This window comes from Cherax quadricarinatus, unplaced genomic scaffold (genome assembly GCF_038502225.1).
Source record: "Cherax quadricarinatus isolate ZL_2023a unplaced genomic scaffold, ASM3850222v1 Contig73, whole genome shotgun sequence".
NCBI lineage: Eukaryota > Metazoa > Arthropoda > Malacostraca > Decapoda > Parastacidae > Cherax > Cherax quadricarinatus.
In genome coordinates, this window is record NW_027195099.1 from 5,001 (window position 1) to 25,384 (window position 20,384).

Below are 20,384 nucleotides of genomic sequence, written 5' to 3' on the forward strand. Positions count from 1 at the left end.
CCTTCAATCACTCTGATACAACAAACTCACAGATGCATTCTGAGTACCGAAGTCCTTCCTTTAAAAAGATTATTTCACCCTCAAACGTTGATTTCACTCGTACTCCCCAGAATAATGCCCATTAGTTTTCCAACCATTCTTCTTTTATTCTATTTCTCAATCTTAACAACAACTCTCTCTCATGAGCAGTGCCTCCCAAAACCAGGTCTCATCTAAGTATGAATTCCCGAAACAAAGTTCATCGAAGCAGCAGGTCGCAGGATATCCTTGTTATCTCTTCAAATAACCTAGCTCCTCCATGAGATCACAAAGAATCCAACTGGGACAGTCCCATTAGCTGTTATAGAAATAGTCGTATACGTGTTGCTCGACAATAATTAAGGAAAAGACAAAGCTAGCGTGAAAGCACCACATCGACCCTCACGATATTTCAATTATTTAGCATTTCTCCTAGCCACCCACTTTCTCATCAAACACAAGCACATCTGTTTATCAACTTGGACTCCACAGTCTCCACTGTCATATGCAAGAAGGAAAGTATACCAAAAACTAAAAGGTTAATGATATCAACTGAATCCTCACCACAGCCCAGCAGAATGGGAACCTCAGGTAACCAGACTCAGTGCCAGCCATAAGCTACCAGATGGAGCCACTATGTTATCCTGGAAGACATGGGACTACACTTGTGCGTCTACAATGACTGACACCTATTTATGGTACAGTAAAGCTGTACCATAAATAGGTGTCAGTCATTGTAGCAAGTTCAGGGGATCTTTCAGCATGATATACGTTGTAACAATAAGACTGGTGACTATGGGGCAAGGAATTATGTGACAAACTCATAAGGAAAACCAAGGACCCCAAAGCAACAAGATTTTTTTTTTCCTGGAACTCAGTTCTGATCTAGAGAAGAAATTCCTACATCATACTTTGCCTGTGCCTCGCCTCTGGGAAGATGGATAATCACTGGTCAACAACCAAAATGTTTCCGAGAACCAACTAATTTTAGGTCACTTATAAGGAATATCATGGTTAAAATTGTTTGTTAGCTCCACTTTTCACTATACACCTACATGTCACAACAGGTTCCAACAGGCTTGTGGCAGTATGTTTCTTGAACATTAAAATGGTATAAAATACCGACAGGTTGTTAGGTAAGACACATATGCAACAGTTAGGTATCTTTATTATGAAACGTTTCGCCTACATAGTAGGCTTCTTCAGTCAAGTACAGAAAAGTTGATAGAAGCAGAAGATACTTGAAGACGATGTAATCAGTCCATCACCCTTAAAGTTTTGAGGTGGTCAGTCCCTCAGTCTGGAGAAGAGCATTGTTCCATAGAATGAAACAATATGGAGATGAAGTGACAGAATGGAGCTTTTTATAGCGCCAAGAGGTGAGACGTAGGCCACTAGGAGAGGTAAGAACTCAGATGTTGAAAGGTCAGGTCCCTCTCTAATCGAGCCGCTCTCACTAGTGGAAGTTGTCGAAGTTGATTGCAGGTCTGTACCAAGATACCCTTGTGTTGCAGTGTCTGACAGATTGAACATTAAAATGGTATAAAATTTCGACAGGTTGTTAGGTAAGACACATATGCAACAGTTAGGTATCTTTATTATGAAACGTTTCGCCTACACAGTATTCTTCTTCAGTCAAGTACAGAAAAGTTGATAGAAGCAGAAGATACTTGAAGACGATGTAATCAGTCCATCACCCTTAAAGTTTTGAGGTGGTCAGTCCCTCAGTCTGGAGAAGAGCATTGTTCCATAGTATGAAACAATATGGAGATGAAGTGACAGGATGGAGCTTTTTATAGCGCCAAGAGGTGAGACGTAGGCCACTAGGAGAGGTAAGAACTCAGATGTTGAGAGGTCAGGTCCCTCGCAAATCCAGCCGCTCTCACTAGTGGAAGTTGTCGAAGTTGATTGATAGGCGAAACGTTTCATAACAAAGATACCTAACTGTTGCATATGTGTCTTACCTAACAACCTGTCGGTATTTTATACCATTTTGATGTTCAATCTGTCAGACACTGCAACACAAGGGTATCTTGGTACAGACCTGCAATCAACTTCGACAACTTCCACTAGTGAGAGCGGCTGGATTTGAGAGGGACCTGACCTCTCAACATCTGGTACAGACCTGCAATCAACTTCGACAACTTCCACTAGTGAGAGCGGCTGGATTTGAGAGGGACCTGACCTGTCAACATCTGAGTTCTTACCTCTCCTAGTGGCCTACGTCTCACCTCTTGGCGCTATAAAATGCTCCATCCTGTCACTTCATCTCCATATTGTTTCATACTATGGAACAATGCTCTTCTCCAGACTGAGGGACTGACCACCTCAAAACTTTAAGGGTGATGGACTGATTACATCGTCTTCAAGTATCTTCTGCTTCTATCAACTTTTCTGTACTTGACTGAAGAAGCCTACTGTGTAGGTGAAACGTTTCATAATAAAGATACCTAACTGTTGCATATGTGTCTTACCTAACAACCTGTCGGTATTTTATACCATTTTAATGTTCAATCTGTCAGACACTGCAACACAAGGGTATCTTGGTACAGACCTGCAATCAACTTTGACAACTTCCACTAGTGAGAGCGGCTGGATTTGAGAGGGACCTGACCTCTCAACATCTGAGTTCTTACCTCTCCTAGTGGCCTACGTCTCACCTCTTAGCGCTATAAAAAGCTCCATCCTGTCACTTCTTCTCCATATTGTTTCATACTATGGAACAATGCTCTTCTCCAGACTGAGGGACTGACCACATCAAAACTTTAAGGGTGATGGACTGATTACATCGTCTTCAAGTATCTTCTGCTTCTATCAACTTTTCTGTACTTGACTGAAGAAGCCTACTGTGTAGGCGAAACGTTTCATAATAAAGATACCTAACTGTTGCATATGTGTCTTACCTAACAACCAGTATGTTTCTTACCACACTAACAGTCTCACTGCCCTTCATTATTGTTCCAGCAGTCATAGAAAATGGCTGTTTCTTACCACACTCAGTCTCACTGCCCTCCATTATTGTTCCAACAGTCATAGAAGGTGGCTGTTTCTTACCACACTCACATTAGACCACGGCATACTACTCCACAAACTTGACCATTATGGTATAAGAGGCCATGCGTTTGCGTATTTCAAATCCTACCTTACTAATAGGTATCAGTATGTCACCATTAAAGACAGCCTCATCAACATGGCCACTTGATACTGGAGTGCCACAGCGAAGTGTCCTTGGTCCCCTGCTCTTCCTTATTTACATCAATGATCTTCCAAACGTATACCAACATGTATCTTTGCTGACGACACGACTTACTTCATCTCCCACCCAAATCTTGCCACCCTCAATACCATTGTTAACGAGGAGCTGCTCAAAATATCGACTTGTATGACAGCCAATAAACTTACACTTAACACTGGCAAAACCTACTATATTATATTTGGTAGCAGAGCAAGTGCTGCTCAACTTAACATTATGATCGACAACACTCTAATTGCCAGACATAATAAGGGCAAATTCCTAGGCCTATACCTCGACAACATAGTATCCAAAACGGTTCGGATCCTCTCCAAGATACGATACTACGTGCCGCAAACTGCCTTTCTCACACTATACCATTCACTCATTTATCCATACCTCACCTATGCTATTTGTGCTTGGGGATCAACTGTAGCAACACACCTAAAGCCAATAATAACCCAACAAAAAGTCACAGTAAGAATAATCACTAAATCCCATCCCTGGCAACACCCTCCCCCCCCACTCTTCATAAATTTAAACATACTCCCTGTTCAGAACATCCACACTTACTACTGTGCAATCTAAATCTATAGGACCTTAAATTCCAATACTAACCTTGACCTAAAACGCTTTCTTGATAGTTGTGACAGGACCCGCAGTCATTACACAAGACACAAACTATGACATTCTCCATGTTCGACTAAACCTTAACAAAACTGCAATGTATGTCAAAGGGCCTAAAATCTTGAACACCCTATCTGAAAACTCTAGAACCGCAGACACATTTATTACTTTCAAAACTACCGTTAGAAAACATCTTATCTCCCTGTTACACCCCATCAACTAACTACATGAAAACCACTTGGTGGTTCACACTTACACTCACACACTCACCCAATTGACTATTAACACAGAAATACGAATCTTAAAATAATGAATCTTAACTAGTCTTACGTTTGCCTGTGATACTCCAATATAGAAACAATGTATTGTACCTAAACAACAGCATTCACATTGCTAAACTCACAAACTATAATGTAGTCGCTTAGCTTTAATACCAACTTACTCCATAATCTGTAATAATTTAGAGTTATGAATTAATTTAAGTCTGCCCAAAATGCCTAGTCATGCTAGATGTGACAATGGCCCCCTCTGTAATTAGTATTTTTTTAACATGTAAACCACACAATATCCTAAAATCTGTAAACCCCGCATTGTAATCTTTATAGAGAATGAACTTGATTGACTGATGGATTGATTGATTGATTGATTGTTCCAGCAGTCATAGAAGGTGGCTGTTTCTTACCTCACTTACAGTCTCACTGCCCTACATTATTGTTCCGGCAGTCATAGAAGGTGGCTGTTTCTTACCGCACTAACACTCTCACTGCCCTTCATTATTGTTCCAGCAGTCATAGAAGGTGGCTGTTTCTAACCACACTCACAGTCTCACTACCCTGCATTATTGTTCCAGCAGTCATAGAAGGTGGCTGTTTCTTACCACCCTCAGTCTCATTGACCTTCATTATTGTTCCAGCAGTCATAGAAGATGGTTGTTTCTTACCACACTCAGTCTCATTGACCTTCATTATTGTTCCAGCAGTCATAGAAAGTGGTTGTTTCTTACCACACTCACAGTCTCAGTGACCTTCATTAATGTTCCAGCAGTCATAGAAGGTGGTTGTGCTTTGCAAGTTTATATTTCGAGTTGAAAGATAGGTGATTTTCATAGCCAAACACTGAGGTCAGTGATCACCTGCGGTCATACCTGTTTTAAGCTATGGGAGTTAGCATGGGGTTACCAAGTACCATGGCTTGATGTAGTGTTTTAGAATCTCAGGTTAAAGTGTTGAAGGAGGAGGATCTATCTCTTCAGAAGGAAAATAGGAGGCTGAAGCTTCACCTAGATGTCTTTGGGAGCGAGTGTGAGAAGGAATTAGCTGGTAAGGAGGAAATGGTCACTAGCAGTGATAGTGGAAGCCACTTTAAGTGGCAATTGGTTCACGGTTCAGAAAGATGAAAGATAAGGAGGGTTAACAGAGAAGATGTGAAGGTAGGAAATCGATTCTCCGTTCTCCTGGAAGAGTGCACTTCAGTGGTTAGTGAGGTTGAAGGTACCACTGCTTCCCCTGCTAATCAAGGTAAGAATATTTTAATAGTAGGAGATTCTCAGGAAATATATATATGGACGGTGCTTTTTGTAACAGAGACAGAAAGGACAGACAAAGAGTGTGCCTTCCAGGAGCTGGTGTTGGTGACATAGTCTGCAGGTTGGATAATATTATGGCAGGTAATGGGAACAAGCCCATTATCTGTCTTAGTGCTGGGGGTAATGACACTGGGAAAGACAGGCGACAGGAGCTGCTGGATAAGTACAGGTCAGCCATAGAAGTAGTTAGGTCTAAGGGAGGGATCACAGTCATATGTAGCATCTTGCCTAGAAAGGGAGTTGGCAATGAATGGATGTCCAGGGCAATTGATATAAATTGGTGGCTACACAGGTACTGCAAGGAAGTTGCAACCCCATTCATTGATAACTGGGGCATATTCTTTGGCAAACGTGATATGTATGCAAGGGATGGGGTTCATCTCTCTGGGGATAGAGTGGTTGCATTAGTCAATTCGATTGAGAGGGTAATTGATGACTTGTATAGGAATTTAAACTGATAGATTATAGAGGTATGGGTGTTTGTGGGAAACAATCAGGCTGCAGCACTAGGGTTAAAAACAGCAGTTATTACGGGGATACCTCAGTTTAAAAGACAATATTAAAAATAAAGTTGCTAGTAATGGCAAATCAATTGATGAACAAACAAAGAGAGATAGTAGAGGGCAACGAGTGACTAGCTCCCTTAAGGTTTACTATACAAATAGTAGGTGTCTAAGAAATAAGATAGGTGAACTAAGATTACTTGCAAGTGTAGGTAATATAGATATTATTGATAATAACAGAGACCTCGTTCAACCTGAAAGACAGAGAAATGCCTTCTGAATGCAACATACAGGGTTATAAACTATTCCACACTGATAAGGTCAACAGGATGAGTGGTGGAGTGGCGATGTATGTCAGAGAATAATTAAATTGTTGTCTTAGACATGATACAAGATTAGAAACATCGAACACAGAATCTGTTGGGCTACAATTTCTCGAGGGTCGGGTCAAATTAATTTTGGGTGTGATTTATAGGCCCCCAAACCTTAATAGGGAGTGCAGTAAGCTCTTATGCGACGAAATTCATAAGGCATCTAGATATGAAAATGTTGTCATAATGGGAGATTTTAACTTTAGACAAATTGACTGGAACAGTATGACAGGAAATCTTGAGTCTGTTGACTTTCTTGATATGGTTCAGGATTGCTTTTTAGAACAGGTTGTGACAGAACCAAATAAAGGAAACAATATGCTTGACTTGGTTCTTGCCAACAAAGATTCACTAATTAAATATCTTGAGGTTAATGATGAGCTTGGGAAAAGTGACCATAAATCACTTAGTTTCAGTATATCATGGAATTACCCAGATAACAGCAATCAAATCTCTGTCCCAGATTTTCGCTTGGCCGAATTCATGGGCCTGAAAAATTACCTGGGTGGGCTAAATTGGGATGTCCTGACTATGGGTCAGGTAGGTGATCTTGTTTGTCAATATGATGTTTTTCAGAGCATAGTTCTAGCTGCCCAGACAACTTTTGTTCCAAGTAGAGAAATTAGATCTAACAAAAATGATCCCATATGGATGAACAATAGATTAAAACATCTCATTGGTCGAAAGAGATGCATATGTAGGCGTGTCAGAGGACGGGATGGGCAGTTAAGAAATCAATATATTCAATTAAAGACAGAAATAAAGAAAGGAATAAGGAAAGCAAAAAGGGATTATGAGGCTAAGGTCGCAAGGGATTCAAAGACTAACCCAAAAGGGTTCTTTCAGGTATACAGAAGTAAGATTAGGGACAAGATTGGCCCACTTAAGAGTAATTCAGGTCAGATCACTGACAGTGATAGGGATATGTGTGTGAAATTCTCAATACCTATTTCCTCTCAGTTTTCACCCAGGAAAATACTAGCGATATTCCAGAAATGATAGATTATGTAGAACAGGACAATAATAAACCATGCACGATTGTGGTAACTAGTGACTTGGTTCTCAGACAAATAGAGAAACTAAAACCTAACAAATCCCCAGGCCCTGATGAAGTGTTTGCAAGGGTGTTAAAGGAATGTAAAGATGAACTTAGCATACCTTTGGCTAATATTTTTAACATATCACTACAAACTGGCATAGTGCCTGATAAGTGGAAAATGGCAAATGTAATACCTAGTTACAATGCAGGTGACAGGTCCTTGGCTTCGAGCTATAGACCAATAAGCCTTACCTCCATAGTGGTAAAATTTATGGAATCAATAATTTCCGAGGTAATTCATAGCCATCTTCATAGGCACAGATTGACTAATGAATCTCAACACGGTTTTACAAAGGGGCGTTCCTGTCTTATGAATTTACTAACATTTTTCACTAAGGTGTTTGAGGAGGTAGATCATGGTAATGAATGTGATATTGTGTATATGGACTTCAGTACGGTTTTTGATAGAGTTCCACATAAGAGGCAGGACTGAGTGCAGTGGACCCCCAACATTCGATGGAATCGACATTCGATAAATCCGACATTAGACGCATTTTAAACCAAAAATTTTGCCTCGACATTCGATGGAAAACCCGACATTCGATACGATTCGTACGAGACATGTCCACGTGTGGCCTGAACTGCCCCATGTGTGCCAGTGTTTACAAGCCAACCAGTGTGTGCGCATCTAAGGATACATTCGGTACATTCCATATTATCCATATTATCACTGTTTTTGGTGCTTGTTTCTGCAAAATAAGTAACCATGGGCCCCAAGAAAGCTTCTAGTGCCAACCCTTCGAGAAAAAAGGTGCTAATGACTATTGAAATGAAGAAAGAGATAATTGCAAAGTACGAAAGTGGAGTGCATGTGTCGGAGTGCATGACGATTTGGTAAAGAAATTGCCTGCAACTAGCGGTGATGTGAGTGAAGTTAAGGCCAGCAAAGGTTGGTTAGAAAGATTTAAGAATCATAGTGGCATACACAGTGTGGTAAGGCATGGTGAGGCTGCCAGTTCAAGTCCTAATGGAAGGGGATTCCCCTTCTAAACACTAACACCATCCACACTCTCCCCTTTTCCCATCCCATCATCACCAGATCTTCATTAAAGGTAAGTGTCATTTATTCTATTGTTATTAATCTATTGCTATTGTTCTTAATGTAATTATTCTATTGCATTAAACTTAACATTTCATGTGGTAAAAGTTTTTTTTTTCATTCTTTTGGGTGTCTTGCACGGATTAAATTTCTATTATTTCTTATGGGAAAAATTAATTCGACTTTCGATATTTTCGACATTCGATAGTTCTCAGGAACAGATTAGTATCGAATGTCAAGGGTCCACTGTATACTCAGTCCTGAGAGCGTATTTTTTGCGCATGTTGTCCTACTCCCCCCGTGCACCTGGGTTCCCATTCTCTATTTCCGACCAATCATATCCCTTTCTTGAGTCACTCCAGCTAAGCGGTGATGGCGTCTCCTCGCTTCCCATTGGTCGAGAGAGCAGAATGTAAACACTTCTAGCTTGGCATCGCCCAGACTCGTGTTTTTCGTTGAGTGCTCCTTATATATTCAAGCATTTCACTCTCTACATTGTCGGTAAGTACTGATTTGTGTGTTTAGTGCATAAATGAATAGTTTAGCTATGTTTTGATATATATATAAATACGTTGTAAAGCATAATACGAGTGCACAATGCAAATGAAAAAAGTGCAACAAAAGTAGACTGAGCACACTCGGTCCTGCCTGTTTAGGTGATGTTTTCAAGTTTCGGTATATAAATATTTCCATAAAATTTGGTAGTGCATATATGAATTTAGTAATGATCTGGATGTGTACAGAACGTTTTTATTGTCCTTCCAGATCAATCAGAAATTGTTCTATGGTGAGTCCTCCAAGGATAAGTCGAAATTTGTCTGTGTTTGGGACGATAGTGACTCAGATCAAGACCCAGATGACCTGGAAGTGGTGGACACTGATGATGAATACTTGCCACCAGATGCAGAGGTGCCAACAGATGTGGAGGAAGAAGCTGGGCCACCAGCCAAAAAGCAGAAATTGAACAAGAAGAAGAAACGTATTACTGTGGAGGTGTACCCTGATGAAGAAGAGCTTCAAGATGATCTTGCTTTTCAAGGAGACACCCAATGGAAGAATGAGGACATACAGACTGACCCTTTGCCTGCATATGAACATGTAAAGCCTATTGGAGTTAGGTGTGCATGTGATTATTTTACAGACTTTTTTACTCAAGACATGATAGACAACATTGCATTTCAAACTAATTTGTATGCCCGGCATAAAAAACATATATACTAATTTTCAAACAGATTCTGAGGAAATAACTAGGTTCATAGGTATTCTGTTGTATATGGGTTACACTGTACAACCATCCATTGAGGACTATTGGAGAAGTGCAAGTAAGGTAATACAAGTTGCAGAAGTCATGGGATCTAAAAGGTTTAGGCTGCTTAGGCGTACAATTCATTTCAATGATAACAAACAAAAGAAGGGTAATGACAGATTCCACAAAATAATGTCTCTTTACAATGCACTAACTAAAGCTTGCTTGAAAGTTTCAGTTACACCCAAGCTGTCTGTTGATGAAGTTATGGTTGCTTTCAAGGGTAAAACAGCTGGAAACCTAAGGCAATACATCAAAAACAAACCAGACGAGTGGGATTTCAAACTCTTCTGTTGTGCAAGTGAAGATGGAATCATACATGATCTACTCATGTATCAAGGTAACCCAACTTTTGAGAACCATCACGTAAAGCTGTCAAATAAAAAAAGTAAACTCCCAATGAGTTCCAAGATTGTTCTTGTACTTGCAGGATCTCTCGACAAAAGAAAAACATCAGCAGTCTATGCTGATAATTTCTTTTCAAGTCTACCTTTGGTCAAGGTACTGAGTGACAAGTATAACTGCAAGAACACTGGAACAATATGTGATAATAGATGTGGTAAGCCACAACTGATGCCTGTGAAACAAATGGAAAAGAGCAATGTGGCCAAGGGCAATTCTGAGTTCAAAAACAATGATGATATCCTTCTTGTAAGATGGAAGGACAACCAAGTTGTGATTCTAGTGACAAATGATGTGGGAGTTTATCCTTTGAGTCTTATTGAAAGATATGACAAGGTATCAAAGAAGAAAGACCAATTTGAGTGCCCAGGCATCATCAAGAACTACAATGCATACATTGGAGGCATTGACAAAAGTAACATGTTGGTCCATCTTTACAAAACACCAATGCAATCAAAACGTTGGTACATGCGGCTGTTTGCTTATGTTCTGGGTCTTGCTGTTGTGAATGCATGGCTTCTTTACTGTTGTGATTGTCGGTCACTAAACCTGCCAGGCAAGCCACTGAAGATATTCAGGCTTGACATCTGTGTCACTGCAAGATCCAAAGGACAAAAGTGCAACTGCACCAGCATGAGACTAACTCAAAGAGATTCACCCAGTACTTCTTTGGTTGACAGTAGAGATGAATTGTCAAATGTGGAATACCCATCTGCATTTCAGTTTCAACGTGCAGCAAGGCCAGATGACAGTGTGAGGTTGGATAAACAGCTAGGTCACTGGCTAGTGCTAGGTAAGCTGCTTTCATGCAAGTTTTGCAGCAAAAAGAATAATCATGTCACATCCTCATTTTCCTGTGCCATATGTAAAGTAAATCTATACATAAAGAAGGATAGAAATGGTTTCATAAATTTCTTTTTCAGAAATTAGTGATGTGAAATGATTGTTCTTTCTCAGGGAACTCAGGAATATTTCATTTGTAAGTTGTATCCATTGCAATGAGTCATTGTTGATAAGTAGTTCCTATTTCTATATTTTTAATGCTTACAAACTGTTCAGAAACAACTTCCATTTATGTTTTTTTATATTGTCTACTTGTATAATAAATTTTAAAAATACATTTTTTTTAACAATTGCAACCTTGCAACATTTTAAATTGTTATACCCCTAATGGGCAGGACAAAGTTTACTCGGTCTTTGTATATCTGCAATTGCTCGACATGTAACTTTTACAACTCCATTTAGATGGCCTCAGTGACCTTACATCGAGCGGCTCTATCCCCTCATAGGAAATCACTTTCAAATTTACATTTTGGTCTGCCTTGCCCCCTGAAGGGTGGCACACAGAATAGCAGGAGAAATTTTTTCCTTGGTACAGGAATGGATGACAAATAGGCAGCAGAGAGTTTGCATAAATGGGGAGAAATCAGAATGGGGGAACGTCACAAGTGGTGTTCCTCAGGGGTCAGTGTTGGGCCCGTTGTTGTTCATAATTTACATAAAGCACATAGATGAGGGAATAAATAGCGACATAAGCAAATTTGCTGATGACACCAAAATAGGCCTTCCAATTCATTCTAGTGAGGACACTAGAGCACTCCAGGATGGTTTGAATAGACTGATGCAATGGTCGGAGAAGTGGCAGATGCAGTTTAATATAGACAAATGCAAAGTTCTAAGTGTTGGACAGGAAAATAACCATGTGACACATAAACTAAATAATTTAGATCTAGTACTACTAATTGCGAAAAGGGTTTAGGAGTTCTGGTTAGCAGTAATCTAAAACCAAGACAACAGTGCATTAGTGTTCACTATAAAGCTAACAGAATTTTTGGCTTCATATCTAGAAGTATAAATAATAGAAGTCCTCAGGCTGTTCTTAAAGTCTATATATCCTTGGTTAGGCCTCATTTAGACTATGCTGCTCAGTTCTGGTCTCAGTATTATACAATGGATATAAATGCTCTGGAAAACATACAGAGCAGGATGACAAAGATGATCCCATGTGTCAGAAATCTTCCCTGTGAGGATAGGCTGAGGGCCTTGAATCTCCACTCCCTTGAAAGGCGTAGAATTAGGTGGGATATGATAGAGGTGTGTAAATGGAAAACAGGAATAAATAAAGAGGATGTAAATAGCGTGCTGAAAATTTCCAGCAAAGACAGGACTCTCAGCAATGGTTTCAAAGTGGAAAAATTCAGATTCAGGAAGGATATAGGAAAGCACTGGTTTGGTAATAGAATTGTGGAAGAGTGGAACAAACTCCCGAGTACAGTTATAGAGGCTAAAACGTTGTGCAGTTTTAAAAATAGGTTAGATAAACACATGGGTGGTTGTGGGTGGGTGTGAGTTGGACCTGACTAGCTTGTGCTTGCCGTGCTCCTTCCTTGAGTTAAGGTTACCAGACTGGGTGGGTCATTGGGCTAATCCGGGGGGGGGGGGCGGACATGGACCTGCTCTACATGGGTCAGTAGGCCTGTTGCAGTGTTCCTTCTTTCTTATGTTCTTATGCTCTGAATAAATATTCATTGAGCAAGTTATTGATATACCTGTGAGCCATATTATATTACTTTTATTTTCCTACTGAATGATATAAATACTTCTGCTTATCTGTCATACTCTGTATTATGATGATAAATTAATGATCATATTTCTTTTTATCTTCTAATTGTTTGTTGTTTTCTTCTTTCAGATGCCTCATACTGCTGCTTTCTATGTGAATAGGACAGCTGTGCAAGAAGTTCCCACTACATCAGGAGAGACTTGCACAGCTGTGCAAGAAGTTCCCACTACATCAGGAGAGACTGGCACAGCTGTGCAAGAAGTTCCCACTACATCAGGAGAGACTGGCACAGCTGTGCAAGAAGTTCCCACTACATCAGGAGAGACTGGCACAGCTGTGCAAGAAGTTCCCACTACATCAGGAGAGACTGGCACAGCTGTGCAAGAAGTTCCCACTACATCAGGAGAGACTGGCACAGCTGTGCAAGAAGTTCCCACTACATCAGGAGAGACTGGCACAGCTGTGCAAGAAGTTCCCACTACATCAGGAGAGACTGGCACAGCTGTGCAAGAAGTTCCCACTACATCAGGAGAGACTGGCACAGCTGTGCAAGAAGTTCCCACTACATCAGGAGAGACTGGCACAGCTGTGCAAGAAGTTCCCACTACATCAGGAGAGACTGGCACAGCTGTGCAAGAAGTTCCCACTACATCAGGAGAGACTGGCACAGCTGTGCAAGAAGTTCCCACTACATCAGGAGAGACTGGCACAGCTGTGCAAGAAGTTCCCACTACATCAGGAGAGACTGGCACAGCTGTGCAAGAAGTTCCCACTACATCAGGAGAGACTGGCACAGCTGTGCAAGAAGTTCCCACTACATCAGGAGAGACTGGCACAGCTGTGCAAGAAGTTCCCACTACATCAGGAGAGACTGGCACAGCTGTGCAAGAAGTTCCCACTACATCAGGAGAGACTGGCACAGCTGTGCAAGAAGTTCCCACTACATCAGGAGAGACTGGCACAGCTGTGCAAGAAGTTCCCACTACATCAGGAGAGACTGGCACAGCTGTGCAAGAAGTTCCCACTACATCAGGAGAGACTGGCACAGCTGTGCAAGAAGTTCCCACTACATCAGGAGAGACTGGCACAGCTGTGCAAGAAGTTCCCACTACATCAGGAGAGACTGGCACAGCTGTGCAAGAAGTTCCCACTACATCAGGAGAGACTGGCACAGCTGTGCAAGAAGTTCCCACTACATCAGGAGAGACTGGCACAGCTGTGCAAGAAGTTCCCACTACATCAGGAGAGACTGGCACAGCTGTGCAAGAAGTTCCCACTACATCAGGAGAGACTGGCACAGCTGTGCAAGAAGTTCCCACTACATCAGGAGAGACTGGCACAGCTGTGCAAGAAGTTCCCACTACATCAGGAGAGACTGGCACAGCTGTGCAAGAAGTTCCCACTACATCAGGAGAGACTGGCACAGCTGTGCAAGAAGTTCCCACTACATCAGGAGAGACTGGCACAGCTGTGCAAGAAGTTCCCACTACATCAGGAGAGACTGGCACAGCTGTGCAAGAAGTTCCCACTACATCAGGAGAGACTGGCACAGCTGTGCAAGAAGTTCCCACTACATCAGGAGAGACTGGCACAGCTGTGCAAGAAGTTCCCACTACATCAGGAGAGACTGGCACAGCTGTGCAAGAAGTTCCCACTACATCAGGAGAGACTGGCACAGCTGTGCAAGAAGTTCCCACTACATCAGGAGAGACTGGCACAGCTGTGCAAGAAGTTCCCACTACATCAGGAGAGACTGGCACAGCTGTGCAAGAAGTTCCCACTACATCAGGAGAGACTGGCACAGCTGTGCAAGAAGTTCCCACTACATCAGGAGAGACTGGCACAGCTGTGCAAGAAGTTCCCACTACATCAGGAGAGACTGGCACAGCTGTGCAAGAAGTTCCCACTACATCAGGAGAGACTGGCACAGCTGTGCAAGAAGTTCCCACTACATCAGGAGAGACTGGCACAGCTGTGCAAGAAGTTCCCACTACATCAGGAGAGACTGGCACAGCTGTGCAAGAAGTTCCCACTACATCAGGAGAGACTGGCACAGCTGTGCAAGAAGTTCCCACTACATCAGGAGAGACTGGCACAGCTGTGCAAGAAGTTCCCACTACATCAGGAGAGACTGGCACAGCTGTGCAAGAAGTTCCCACTACATCAGGAGAGACTGGCACAGCTGTGCAAGAAGTTCCCACTACATCAGGAGAGACTGGCACAGCTGTGCAAGAAGTTCCCACTACATCAGGAGAGACTGGCACAGCTGTGCAAGAAGTTCCCACTACATCAGGAGAGACTGGCACAGCTGTGCAAGAAGTTCCCACTACATCAGGAGAGACTGGCACAGCTGTGCAAGAAGTTCCCACTACATCAGGAGAGACTGGCACAGCTGTGCAAGAAGTTCCCACTACATCAGGAGAGACTGGCACAGCTGTGCAAGAAGTTCCCACTACATCAGGAGAGACTGGCACAGCTGTGCAAGAAGTTCCCACTACATCAGGAGAGACTGGCACAGCTGTGCAAGAAGTTCCCACTACATCAGGAGAGACTGGCACAGCTGTGCAAGAAGTTCCCACTACATCAGGAGAGACTGGCACAGCTGTGCAAGAAGTTCCCACTACATCAGGAGAGACTGGCACAGCTGTGCAAGAAGTTCCCACTACATCAGGAGAGACTGGCACAGCTGTGCAAGAAGTTCCCACTACATCAGGAGAGACTGGCACAGCTGTGCAAGAAGTTCCCACTACATCAGGAGAGACTGGCACAGCTGTGCAAGAAGTTCCCACTACATCAGGAGAGACTGGCACAGCTGTGCAAGAAGTTCCCACTACATCAGGAGAGACTGGCACAGCTGTGCAAGAAGTTCCCACTACATCAGGAGAGACTGGCACAGCTGTGCAAGAAGTTCCCACTACATCAGGAGAGACTGGCACAGCTGTGCAAGAAGTTCCCACTACATCAGGAGAGACTGGCACAGCTGTGCAAGAAGTTCCCACTACATCAGGAGAGACTGGCACAGCTGTGCAAGAAGTTCCCACTACATCAGGAGAGACTGGCACAGCTGTGCAAGAAGTTCCCACTACATCAGGAGAGACTGGCACAGCTGTGCAAGAAGTTCCCACTACATCAGGAGAGACTGGCACAGCTGTGCAAGAAGTTCCCACTACATCAGGAGAGACTGGCACAGCTGTGCAAGAAGTTCCCACTACATCAGGAGAGACTGGCACAGCTGTGCAAGAAGTTCCCACTACATCAGGAGAGACTGGCACAGCTGTGCAAGAAGTTCCCACTACATCAGGAGAGACTGGCACAGCTGTGCAAGAAGTTCCCACTACATCAGGAGAGACTGGCACAGCTGTGCAAGAAGTTCCCACTACATCAGGAGAGACTGGCACAGCTGTGCAAGAAGTTCCCACTACATCAGGAGAGACTGGCACAGCTGTGCAAGAAGTTCCCACTACATCAGGAGAGACTGGCACAGCTGTGCAAGAAGTTCCCACTACATCAGGAGAGACTGGCACAGCTGTGCAAGAAGTTCCCACTACATCAGGAGAGACTGGCACAGCTGTGCAAGAAGTTCCCACTACATCAGGAGAGACTGGCACAGCTGTGCAAGAAGTTCCCACTACATCAGGAGAGACTGGCACAGCTGTGCAAGAAGTTCCCACTACATCAGGAGAGACTGGCACAGCTGTGCAAGAAGTTCCCACTACATCAGGAGAGACTGGCACAGCTGTGCAAGAAGTTCCCACTACATCAGGAGAGACTGGCACAGCTGTGCAAGAAGTTCCCACTACATCAGGAGAGACTGGCACAGCTGTGCAAGAAGTTCCCACTACATCAGGAGAGACTGGCACAGCTGTGCAAGAAGTTCCCACTACATCAGGAGAGACTGGCACAGCTGTGCAAGAAGTTCCCACTACATCAGGAGAGACTGGCACAGCTGTGCAAGAAGTTCCCACTACATCAGGAGAGACTGGCACAGCTGTGCAAGAAGTTCCCACTACATCAGGAGAGACTGGCACAGCTGTGCAAGAAGTTCCCACTACATCAGGAGAGACTGGCACAGCTGTGCAAGAAGTTCCCACTACATCAGGAGAGACTGGCACAGCTGTGCAAGAAGTTCCCACTACATCAGGAGAGACTGGCACAGCTGTGCAAGAAGTTCCCACTACATCAGGAGAGACTGGCACAGCTGTGCAAGAAGTTCCCACTACATCAGGAGAGACTGGCACAGCTGTGCAAGAAGTTCCCACTACATCAGGAGAGACTGGCACAGCTGTGCAAGAAGTTCCCACTACATCAGGAGAGACTGGCACAGCTGTGCAAGAAGTTCCCACTACATCAGGAGAGACTGGCACAGCTGTGCAAGAAGTTCCCACTACATCAGGAGAGACTGGCACAGCTGTGCAAGAAGTTCCCACTACATCAGGAGAGACTGGCACAGCTGTGCAAGAAGTTCCCACTACATCAGGAGAGACTGGCACAGCTGTGCAAGAAGTTCCCACTACATCAGGAGAGACTGGCACAGCTGTGCAAGAAGTTCCCACTACATCAGGAGAGACTGGCACAGCTGTGCAAGAAGTTCCCACTACATCAGGAGAGACTGGCACAGCTGTGCAAGAAGTTCCCACTACATCAGGAGAGACTGGCACAGCTGTGCAAGAAGTTCCCACTACATCAGGAGAGACTGGCACAGCTGTGCAAGAAGTTCCCACTACATCAGGAGAGACTGGCACAGCTGTGCAAGAAGTTCCCACTACATCAGGAGAGACTGGCACAGCTGTGCAAGAAGTTCCCACTACATCAGGAGAGACTGGCACAGCTGTGCAAGAAGTTCCCACTACATCAGGAGAGACTGGCACAGCTGTGCAAGAAGTTCCCACTACATCAGGAGAGACTGGCACAGCTGTGCAAGAAGTTCCCACTACATCAGGAGAGACTGGCACAGCTGTGCAAGAAGTTCCCACTACATCAGGAGAGACTGGCACAGCTGTGCAAGAAGTTCCCACTACATCAGGAGAGACTGGCACAGCTGTGCAAGAAGTTCCCACTACATCAGGAGAGACTGGCACAGCTGTGCAAGAAGTTCCCACTACATCAGGAGAGACTGGCACAGCTGTGCAAGAAGTTCCCACTACATCAGGAGAGACTGGCACAGCTGTGCAAGAAGTTCCCACTACATCAGGAGAGACTGGCACAGCTGTGCAAGAAGTTCCCACTACATCAGGAGAGACTGGCACAGCTGTGCAAGAAGTTCCCACTACATCAGGAGAGACTGGCACAGCTGTGCAAGAAGTTCCCACTACATCAGGAGAGACTGGCACAGCTGTGCAAGAAGTTCCCACTACATCAGGAGAGACTGGCACAGCTGTGCAAGAAGTTCCCACTACATCAGGAGAGACTGGCACAGCTGTGCAAGAAGTTCCCACTACATCAGGAGAGACTGGCACAGCTGTGCAAGAAGTTCCCACTACATCAGGAGAGACTGGCACAGCTGTGCAAGAAGTTCCCACTACATCAGGAGAGACTGGCACAGCTGTGCAAGAAGTTCCCACTACATCAGGAGAGACTGGCACAGCTGTGCAAGAAGTTCCCACTACATCAGGAGAGACTGGCACAGCTGTGCAAGAAGTTCCCACTACATCAGGAGAGACTGGCACAGCTGTGCAAGAAGTTCCCACTACATCAGGAGAGACTGGCACAGCTGTGCAAGAAGTTCCCACTACATCAGGAGAGACTGGCACAGCTGTGCAAGAAGTTCCCACTACATCAGGAGAGACTGGCACAGCTGTGCAAGAAGTTCCCACTACATCAGGAGAGACTGGCACAGCTGTGCAAGAAGTTCCCACTACATCAGGAGAGACTGGCACAGCTGTGCAAGAAGTTCCCACTACATCAGGAGAGACTGGCACAGCTGTGCAAGAAGTTCCCACTACATCAGGAGAGACTGGCACAGCTGTGCAAGAAGTTCCCACTACATCAGGAGAGACTGGCACAGCTGTGCAAGAAGTTCCCACTACATCAGGAGAGACTGGCACAGCTGTGCAAGAAGTTCCCACTACATCAGGAGAGACTGGCACAGCTGTGCAAGAAGTTCCCACTACATCAGGAGAGACTGGCACAGCTGTGCAAGAAGTTCCCACTACATCAGGAGAGACTGGCACAGCTGTGCAAGAAGTTCCCACTACATCAGGAGAGACTGGCACAGCTGTGCAAGAAGTTCCCACTACATCAGGAGAGACTGGCACAGCTGTGCAAGAAGTTCCCACTACATCAGGAGAGACTGGCACAGCTGTGCAAGAAGTTCCCACTACATCAGGAGAGACTGGCACAGCTGTGCAAGAAGTTCCCACTACATCAGGAGAGACTGGCACAGCTGTGCAAGAAGTTCCCACTACATCAGGAGAGACTGGCACAGCTGTGCAAGAAGTTCCCACTACATCAGGAGAGACTGGCACAGCTGTGCAAGAAGTTCCCACTACATCAGGAGAGACTGGCACAGCTGTGCAAGAAGTTCCCACTACATCAGGAGAGACTGGCACAGCTGTGCAAGAAGTTCCCACTACATCAGGAGAGACTGGCACAGCTGTGCAAGAAGTTCCCACTACATCAGGAGAGACTGGCACAGCTGTGCAAGAAGTTCCCACTACATCAGGAGAGACTGGCACAGCTGTGCAAGAAGTTCCCACTACATCAGGAGAGACTGGCACAGCTGTGCAAGAAGTTCCCACTACATCAGGAGAGACTGGCACAGCTGTGCAAGAAGTTCCCACTACATCAGGAGAGACTGGCACAGCTGTGCAAGAAGTTCCCACTACATCAGGAGAGACTGGCACAGCTGTGCAAGAAGTTCCCACTACATCAGGAGAGACTGGCACAGCTGTGCAAGAAGTTCCCACTACATCAGGAGAGACTGGCACAGCTGTGCAAGAAGTTCCCACTACATCAGGAGAGACTGGCACAGCTGTGCAAGAAGTTCCCACTACATCAGGAGAGACTGGCACAGCTGTGCAAGAAGTTCCCACTACATCAGGAGAGACTGGCACAGCTGTGCAAGAAGTTCCCACTACATCAGGAGAGACTGGCACAGCTGTGCAAGAAGTTCCCACTACATCAGGAGAGACTGGCACAGCTGTGCAAGAAGTTCCCACTACATCAGGAGAGACTGGCACAGCTGTGCAAGAAGTTCCCACTACATCAGGAGAGACTGGCACAGCTGTGCAAGAAGTTCCCACTACATCAGGAGAGACTGGCACAGCTGTGCAAGAAGTTCCCACTACATCAGGAGAGACTGGCACAGCTGTGCAAGAAGTTCCCACTACATCAGGAGAGACTGGCACAGCTGTGCAAGAAGTTCCCACTACATCAGGAGAGACTGGCACAGCTGTGCAAGAAGTTCCCACTACATCAGGAGAGACTGGCACAGCTGTGCAAGAAGTTCCCACTACATCAGGAGAGACTGGCACAGCTGTGCAAGAAGTTCCCACTACATCAGGAGAGACTGGCACAGCTGTGCAAGAAGTTCCCACTACATCAGGAGAGACTGGCACAGCTGTGCAAGAAGTTCCCACTACATCAGGAGAGACTGGCACAGCTGTGCAAGAAGTTCCCACTACATCAGGAGAGACTGGCA

The 20,384-nt window shown here is 44.5% G+C and overlaps 1 protein-coding gene across 2 annotated transcripts in view; it reads right to left on the reverse strand.

Annotated features, from left to right (window-relative positions):
• Positions 1-20,384, reverse strand: part of LOC138851195 (uncharacterized) — a 184,492-nt gene that overhangs the window by 998 nt on the left and 163,110 nt on the right. The window lies entirely within an intron of this gene.